Source organism: Apium graveolens, chromosome 4 (genome assembly GCF_009905375.1).
Source record: "Apium graveolens cultivar Ventura chromosome 4, ASM990537v1, whole genome shotgun sequence".
Taxonomy (NCBI): Eukaryota; Viridiplantae; Streptophyta; class Magnoliopsida; order Apiales; family Apiaceae; genus Apium; species Apium graveolens.
This window is the reverse complement of record NC_133650.1, coordinates 13,490,695-13,498,547: the sequence shown is the minus strand read 5'-3', so window position 1 is coordinate 13,498,547 and position 7,853 is coordinate 13,490,695.

Below are 7,853 nucleotides of genomic sequence, written 5' to 3'. Positions count from 1 at the left end.
GCTCCAGAAATTGTCGTATGGATTAGACAGTCTCCTCGCTGTTGGTATGAACTCTCAGTCAATTTCTTGTGAACATGGTTTCATTCGTGGTACACTCGATCCAACTCTCTTTATTTTTCATAAACGTGCTATCTTTCTTTTAGTACAATTTATGTTGATGATATAGTATTTGGATCTTCTAACGAATCTTTGTGGTAAGTGGTTTTCTGATTGCATGCTAAGGAATCGATATGAGTTTGATGGGTGAATTGCATACTTTCTAGGTTTGCAAATTAATCAGTCTCATGCAGGAATATTTATTCACCAGGCAAGTACTAAGGATTTTACTCAAATAGTTTGCACTTGATCATGTCACACCTAAATCACTCCGACGAGTACTTCAGTAAGCTTACTAGGATGAACAAGGTACACCTGTAGATGTCACTAAATTTCGAGTATGATTGGTTCATTGTTATTTAACTGCCTCACGACCTGACATTATCTCAGTGTATGCTTGTGTGCTCGTTTTCAATCTTAACCTAAAGAATCTCATTTGAATGCCGTTAACATATTTTTAAATATTTGAAAGGTCCGTGACTTGGGATTATTTTATCCAGCTCCTCTTCCTTTGACTTAGTCTGTTTTTAGATGCTGACTATGCAGGGTCACAGGTTATAGAAAAAGCACAAGTGGTTGCTTGTGAATTTTTAGGAGAATTGTTTATTGCATGGCATAGTAAAAAGCAACTTCAGTAGCTCTCTCTACGCTGAAGAGTACATTGCAACTGAAGTTGCTGTCATCAAATTTTTGTTGATGCAACAAACATGCAGGATTTTGGTATTTCTACTCAAATATCCTATATATTGTGATAATGACCTCTGCAATTAATATCTCTAAAAATCCTGTTATGCCATTCCGTACTAAGCTAATTGATGTTCGTCCCCATTTTCTACGATAATTTTCTAAGGTATATTGAGCTTATTTATATTTCTACTGAGAAACAGCGTGCAGATATCTTCACTAAGCCTTTAGCTGAAGATAGATTTTGTAAAATGCGTCGAGAATTAGGTATGTGTTCTCTGTAATTTATTACGTGATTTTATGTAATATATGTGTTTAAATATGAATTATGTCATAATACTTAAATATATGTTGTGTATTTATTATTTGAGTTATTAGGTTCCTGTTTATAAATTTGTGGTTTGTTATTTTATTGTCCGTGTGTTTATGCGTGTATATAGCATTAGATTTTGTAAATCTTTTGATTAGACTTTCATATCCTTGAAACTCGTGCATGTATCATTCATTCAATACATCACTTCTGTTTTGCACCTCTTCATCTCCTCTTCCATCTCTAACTCTTCAGTTTCTACTTCTTTTTAAACTCTCTTTCTTAATCTTTTCATTTTCTTTTCTCACTCTACTCTCTCATTCTCTCAAAATTCTATCCTTTCTCTCTTAACCCTAAAATCTTCTTTCTTCCATGGCTCGCCCGTTCGAGATCCACCGCTAACCAAACCCCGACCCCTGCTCCGTCTGGTTCGAAGCGTCGTCGTATGGCCACAGTCGTCTCCGAAGCATCTAGTGAAGCATCTCCTAATTCTTCCGAACGCCATGCAAAGGAAAGCACTACTAAGGCATGGAACAAGTCCATTCTAAAAGAAAGGTTGTGTGATACTGATCTTCTCTCCAGGATTGGCGTATCATATTGTTTGAAGCTGTTGGGTGTGCTGGGTTATTATCGCCGTCAGATGTAATCATCCAGATTTGGTGAAGGAGGTTCTATGCGAATTTTTCGATTTTGGCCGACAATATTGTGTTCTCTTCGGTGAAAGGTAGTCCAGTTTGTTTTAAGGCGGATTTGCTGGCCAGGCTCACAGGCGTATCCGATCAATGGTCCCTGCCCGTTTACCACTCATCAGGCGTTTGACGAGATTCCGGATTGCAATATGAGGAACAACTCAAAGCTATTCTCGGTGACAACTTTGTTTCTGTGTCTGTCAACCATTGTAACTGATTTAACTCCTATGTGCTTATTATTGTTTAAATTGTTTCACTCGAATGTTTTGCCTCGTAAATCTGGTCGTGATAGAGTAACATTTCAGGATTCTATTCTTCTGTCAGTGTTTGTTAAGAAAACCCCTTGTAATTTGGCTTCATTGATTATTTCCAACATGAATCATTGTGCTAAACATGAATCCATGCATCTTCCATACCCTGCTTTGTTAACAAAGATTTTTTCAGTATTTTCGTGTTCCTTTGAGACTGCTAAATCAGAAAGTTTGAATGTTGTTTTTGACTTGTCTGTGTTAACTGCGAATGGTCTCGTAGTTACTGAATCAAATGATTTGTTGTTTGATGATGCTTCTAGGAATGTTGGTGGTATTCCTAAGTCTCCTAATTATGCCTCAGACCCCTTTGATCAGCCTACCAATACTCTTCTTAATTCTCTGTTGATCAAATTAAATGAAAATTCTGTTGCTTTGGCTAATCTTAATCAGCATTTTGCTTCTGTCAAAACTCTTGGATCACTAACTTCTGAAGTTAGTATTCTAAATGCTTCTTTTGAGTTGTTTAGGAAGTATGTTTGTTCATCTTTGGATGATATCAATGCTAAACTCTCTGTATTGCATACTTCTGATGTCAAGTTGTCTAAGACCATAGATTTTGAGTTTGGGACTCTGCAGGAAGGGATGATTTCCTCTGCTAAGGCATGGGAAAAGGAATTTGTTAAGTTGTTTTTTAAGCTTGGGTCAGAGACTAAGTTTTTATCTCAGCAGTTGTCAGCCATGCAAGACAAGAGCAAGATGTATTGGCACAAGAAAAGAGACTGGATTGGAGATTGTACTCTAGAAGAAATCACTGCTCCTCTGCCACTCCCTGCCATTCCTCCGCCTTCAGTTTTTGGTATGACCAGAGAAGAATACAAGGCTAAGATTTTTGACTGGCTCCGTGAAAGGGACGGGAAGGCACCAGCTAAAGATGCTTTTGACAAGCTCTTTTCAGAGTATGGCTCAGCTCCGGTGTTTCCTTCATCCCAGAACAGAGCTTCTGGTTCAGGCAAGGGGAAAGCTCCAGTTAACGTTGAAGATTCTGATTGAAGGACCCTTTTATGATGAAGGGGGAGAAATTTAAGATGTTTGATATTATATTTTTTTTTTAGACGATGATGGGTTTATTTTGGTTAAGACTATGTTTCTGAATGGGTGTTTTTTGATGGATGTTTTGTGATGACTTTGTGATGTTGGTTTATGTTTTTGATGAATGTTTTTGGATGACTTTGTTATTAACTGATATTCTGGATTTGTTAGATAACTATTGCAACTGGACATCCTGGTTTAGGGATGGGTTGTTACGTTTTTAAGTATTTATTGATTGAGACTGTTTCTTTTATGCATATTGATCTCGTGTCTCATTCAGTCTTTAGTTGTCTCATTATCATATTGATTGCATGTATTATAAACTGCAATATATTCTGTTGAATCTAACTCTGTTTTACAGGCCTTTAGTGTTTTTTGATAGGGGGAGCATTTATGCTTTCTTTGTCATCATCATAAAAGGGGGAGAATGTTAGATGCTCAGGTTTATGATGATTGCAGATAAACAGAAGATAAACAGAATGCAAGTAAACGAGATTCAAGCTTTGCAGTTTGTTCAGATTTTCCAGCAGTGGCTATTTCTCAGGATTAGGTTTGTTAGGGTTTTGTGTAAATCTTGTTTATCTGGATAAACCTTATCTCAAACAAACTCACCACCTTATCTTATAAATCAAGTTTAAATCTCTCAAGCCTTATCTCTTTACTTGATTTATCATTTTCAAACGTACTAACAGATTAGTTTCAAAGATTCATTCAAAATATTTTCAAACAAACTTATCTTCCAATCTTATCTTGTGTTTGAAAATAAATCTGTTAGAACTTTGCTTATAAATACAACTCTTCATTTCAGATTTGTAGCTAACACTTTCACGAGAATCTTTCATCATCTGAAATCATTTTCTTGTTTCATACCCGAGATATTCATATCCAGAAAACAAGAAACCTAGTTGAGTTGTAATCAATTTGTTTATTCTTATACTTGTGTATTCATATCAACTTTGTGCCGGGTTGTGGCAAGCTTGATTTCAAAGTATAGCAAGGTAGCTAGAAGGCTAAGGAATAGCAGTGGGCTAGGTAGCAAGGTAGCTTGGGAAAGGGTTTCTTTCAGGTGCTATATTTGTAATCAAGGAAAAGATTGTAAGTTCTTTTAGTAAAGTTGATATAATACATTCTCTATGCTAGTTGGCATGGGGACTTGGATGTAGGCCATAGACTAGGTGTAGGGGCCGAAACCAAGTGAAAACTTCTGGTGTTTTTTACTTTTCAGTTTTTCAGCATTGTGCATTTTATTTCTGTTGTTTATTTTCTGCAGTGTAATTGAGACTGTCCCATACCCTGTCTCATTTGTAAAGGGACTGTCCCATTTGCATAAGAGACTGTCCCATTTGCCTTGACAGTTAGAATATTATTTTATCTATCGAGCCATCGAATTTCAATGTCTCTAAAAAATTTTCACACATAAACATAAAAAAAATTTAACAGTGTAATCAAACAAATATGAAGATAAAATATAAATATATGTGGGCTTCTTATCTATAAATTTTCATTTTTTTTAGTATATCATGTATTTGATTATTTATGAGGAACAAAAAAGTTATTACAAATGTAACTAAATTCTTTTTCTTAAATTTGACATATAATCTTGAAAGGGATTATTCTTGATATCAAGATCATTTAAAAACAAATACAAATGGCATTTCATGTCAATCCACATCCATATATACAAGAAAAATGGGATACTTATTGCAGTGTTTTAATTTTTAACAAAAGTTTGTACAAAAAACACATAAGAAACCACAAATAAAGATATAGGAAAATATAAATTATTACCTTACCCTTGTTAAATAATATAAATTCATGATAATCTCCAAATCTTGTCCACTTAATCCTGCACCAATTCATTTGAAGATGTGTTTAACCTTACAGCACCAAAACACTCTTTCACACAAAATATAAATAATACCAAAACACTATTTCATAGCCATGTACAAGTTTATTTTGTTTTTAAAGCCGCCCTTGTGGTTATATTAGGGTTTTACCTACATTTTTTATTTTCTCTATTCTGGAGGCCCAATTCTATATAATATGTTTCAGTGGGCCGAATATAGTTTAAATTTTTGATTCAACATAGTGTGCTCCATGTATTATATAAATTAATTGGATGTGGATGTACAAGTCTAAATAAGTATTACCCTAATTTATTTTGTATGGTAAATAAAATGACATTGTAAAAATTAAGTAGTAAGTATTGTATAAAAAACATAACTTAAAAATGACATTTTATCGAAAATTTTAAATTTGATTATATATAAATCACATACTGACCTCAATTAACAATAATATATGTACAACTACAACCCTTACTAGCAAGGATAATATTACTATTACAATAGATTTAAGTCTACAAAACATGTCGCTATAATGTAGAAATTAATTGTCATGTACAAATTAATGTTTACATAACAATATTTAATCAAATTGAATTTCTAGAGGTATAAGATACGATACAAAATTTTTGACAAACAATTTATACGTATTTGAAAAATGATAAGGTTTTTAAAATATATTACTAATTTCTTTGTTTATTTAAACATAAGAATTAAAGTGAATGATAATATGATTGTTGATTTTTATTAAATTATTAGTCAATTTGATTTGAAAATGTAAAATGACACTAAATTGTGGGTAAAATTACATATACCATATTTCATCCACTGGTTGATTGGGAAAAATCTAGATCGGGAAGACATTCCAAGAGAAATACAACTCATAGTGTCTAACATATAAGTTGTTTGACTTGGCCATATGTACTTTGACATAATTATAATCAAAACTTTTATTAATTTCAATTGTAATAAAAATTTATTATTGTAAACCATGCTTATATTTATAAACATGCTTTTTAACTCAAAATTTTCAATAAAAAAGTTTTCTAATAAATTTTGGGTCTTTTCACAAGGTCAGTAGGAAATGGAAACAGGCAACGTGAACGGACTTTGTATTTTCTTGCTACCAGTCACAAGCACAAAAGGCGTTCTACTAAAAAAAGATATTATTTTGTCAAATATGTACCAAAATACAATTCCATTATTATTTTAAAATGAATAAAGATGATATGTTCACAAATTACTTTTCGAATTTCTTTTTTGAATAAAATTATAAATATTAAACTTTAATTCAAAAAATAAATATTTTAAACAGATATGTAACATTATGAATTTTACATGAAAAAAGTTAAAATGTGTTGTAAAAGACATGCCTGTACTTTAACAAGACTAAGACATTTTTTCAACCCTAAGTAAGTTTTATTGTTATCTTAATTTATATTTTGTACTTGCAACACTTAAAGTTGTAAAAATGCAAAGGAGCAGACTTGAGTCTTTTTCCTAAAACAGTATCAAGCATAAGAATTCTATCTGAAAAAAGATCAAAAAGATCATACCTCAGAAGAATTTTGAAGAAGCTTGGAGTTGAATAAATCTGTTTGGAGAAAAATACTCCAAGTCAAGATCTCTACAAGTCACAGATTTAATGTTATAGAGAAGTCATTCGAGAACTCAAGAATGGCTTATCGAGAAGTCAGCAAAGCTACTAGAGAACTCAGAAAGATATCGACAAGCCAAATTGAAGACATGAAGATTGGAGATATCAACAATGCTACCACCGCTGATGCCATTATTAAAGTTACCACCAATGACACAGAGGCTATTTGCACAGAAGATAGTAATTTTGTATATCGCTGAAGGGAGACCAGGCTACAGAACTAAAAATTACAACAGGCAAAAAATCAATCGCTTCAAGTAAAAACAAAATTAGAAGATAAAGAAACTAGAATATGCAAAAATATCTCAATCATGTTTACTCACCGCCAATGGGAGATAAATAGGTTTGCTGGGTTTACCAACATCAATGCACGGAAAGTACGCAGAAATTCTAAGTTCCAAATTCAGATGTCTTCTAAAGTATTCATAAACTGTAATCTCCTTAGGCTTCACTTCACCACGGCTAGCGGTATCTCCAGGTTTTTTTTTCAATGTGAAACTTCAAACAGAAAGAAACAAAGTGAGAATCAATTCACATACAGGCCTCTTCATTTTGAACATTAGAAAAGGAAGAATTAAAAAAATTAAACAACTTACTATAGCTCATTGCAAGGCTTCTCACTCAACCCTTTTATCTTAAATTCTCGGTTGCTATGCGTGGCCTTGACTCTCAGGTTTCTCAGCATTTTCTTGTCCTGTTGCATTTGTAAAAGCACAATTTAATAGACAAAAAAGAAGAAGCATAATGCAGGTTTTTCAGGTGTCATTTCATGAATTACCTTAATCCAGTCTATTCTACGAGCATCGTGTATACCCTGATTGGCTCTCAGGAAATCAATTACAGGCCCAGGAGTAAGGATCATAGTCGTTGACACGTCTGAAAAAATGAATGAGTAAGTGGGCATCAAGTGAAATAAGGGAGTAAAGTGAAATAAGTGTTTTAGAGATATAATCTTGAAAACGGGGTTAGGCAGAAAAAAATATAGCATCCTTACCTAAATTGAGTGACAATCCTCCCTGAGTAGGACGAAAACTAGAATGGAGACCACGACAAGCAGAAACCCCTCCTCCAACACTAGTGAGCATCCTAGAGTCGTCATGGAAAAATGACTGCCTCACCAAAAGGCAATCCCTCCATATTCCACATTCATAACAGTAAGCAATGCATCATTTCAAAGTGCAAGTTTCTTAATTAGTTTCGGTAGTCTGGATACCTTTTAGCCGCTTGCTGTCT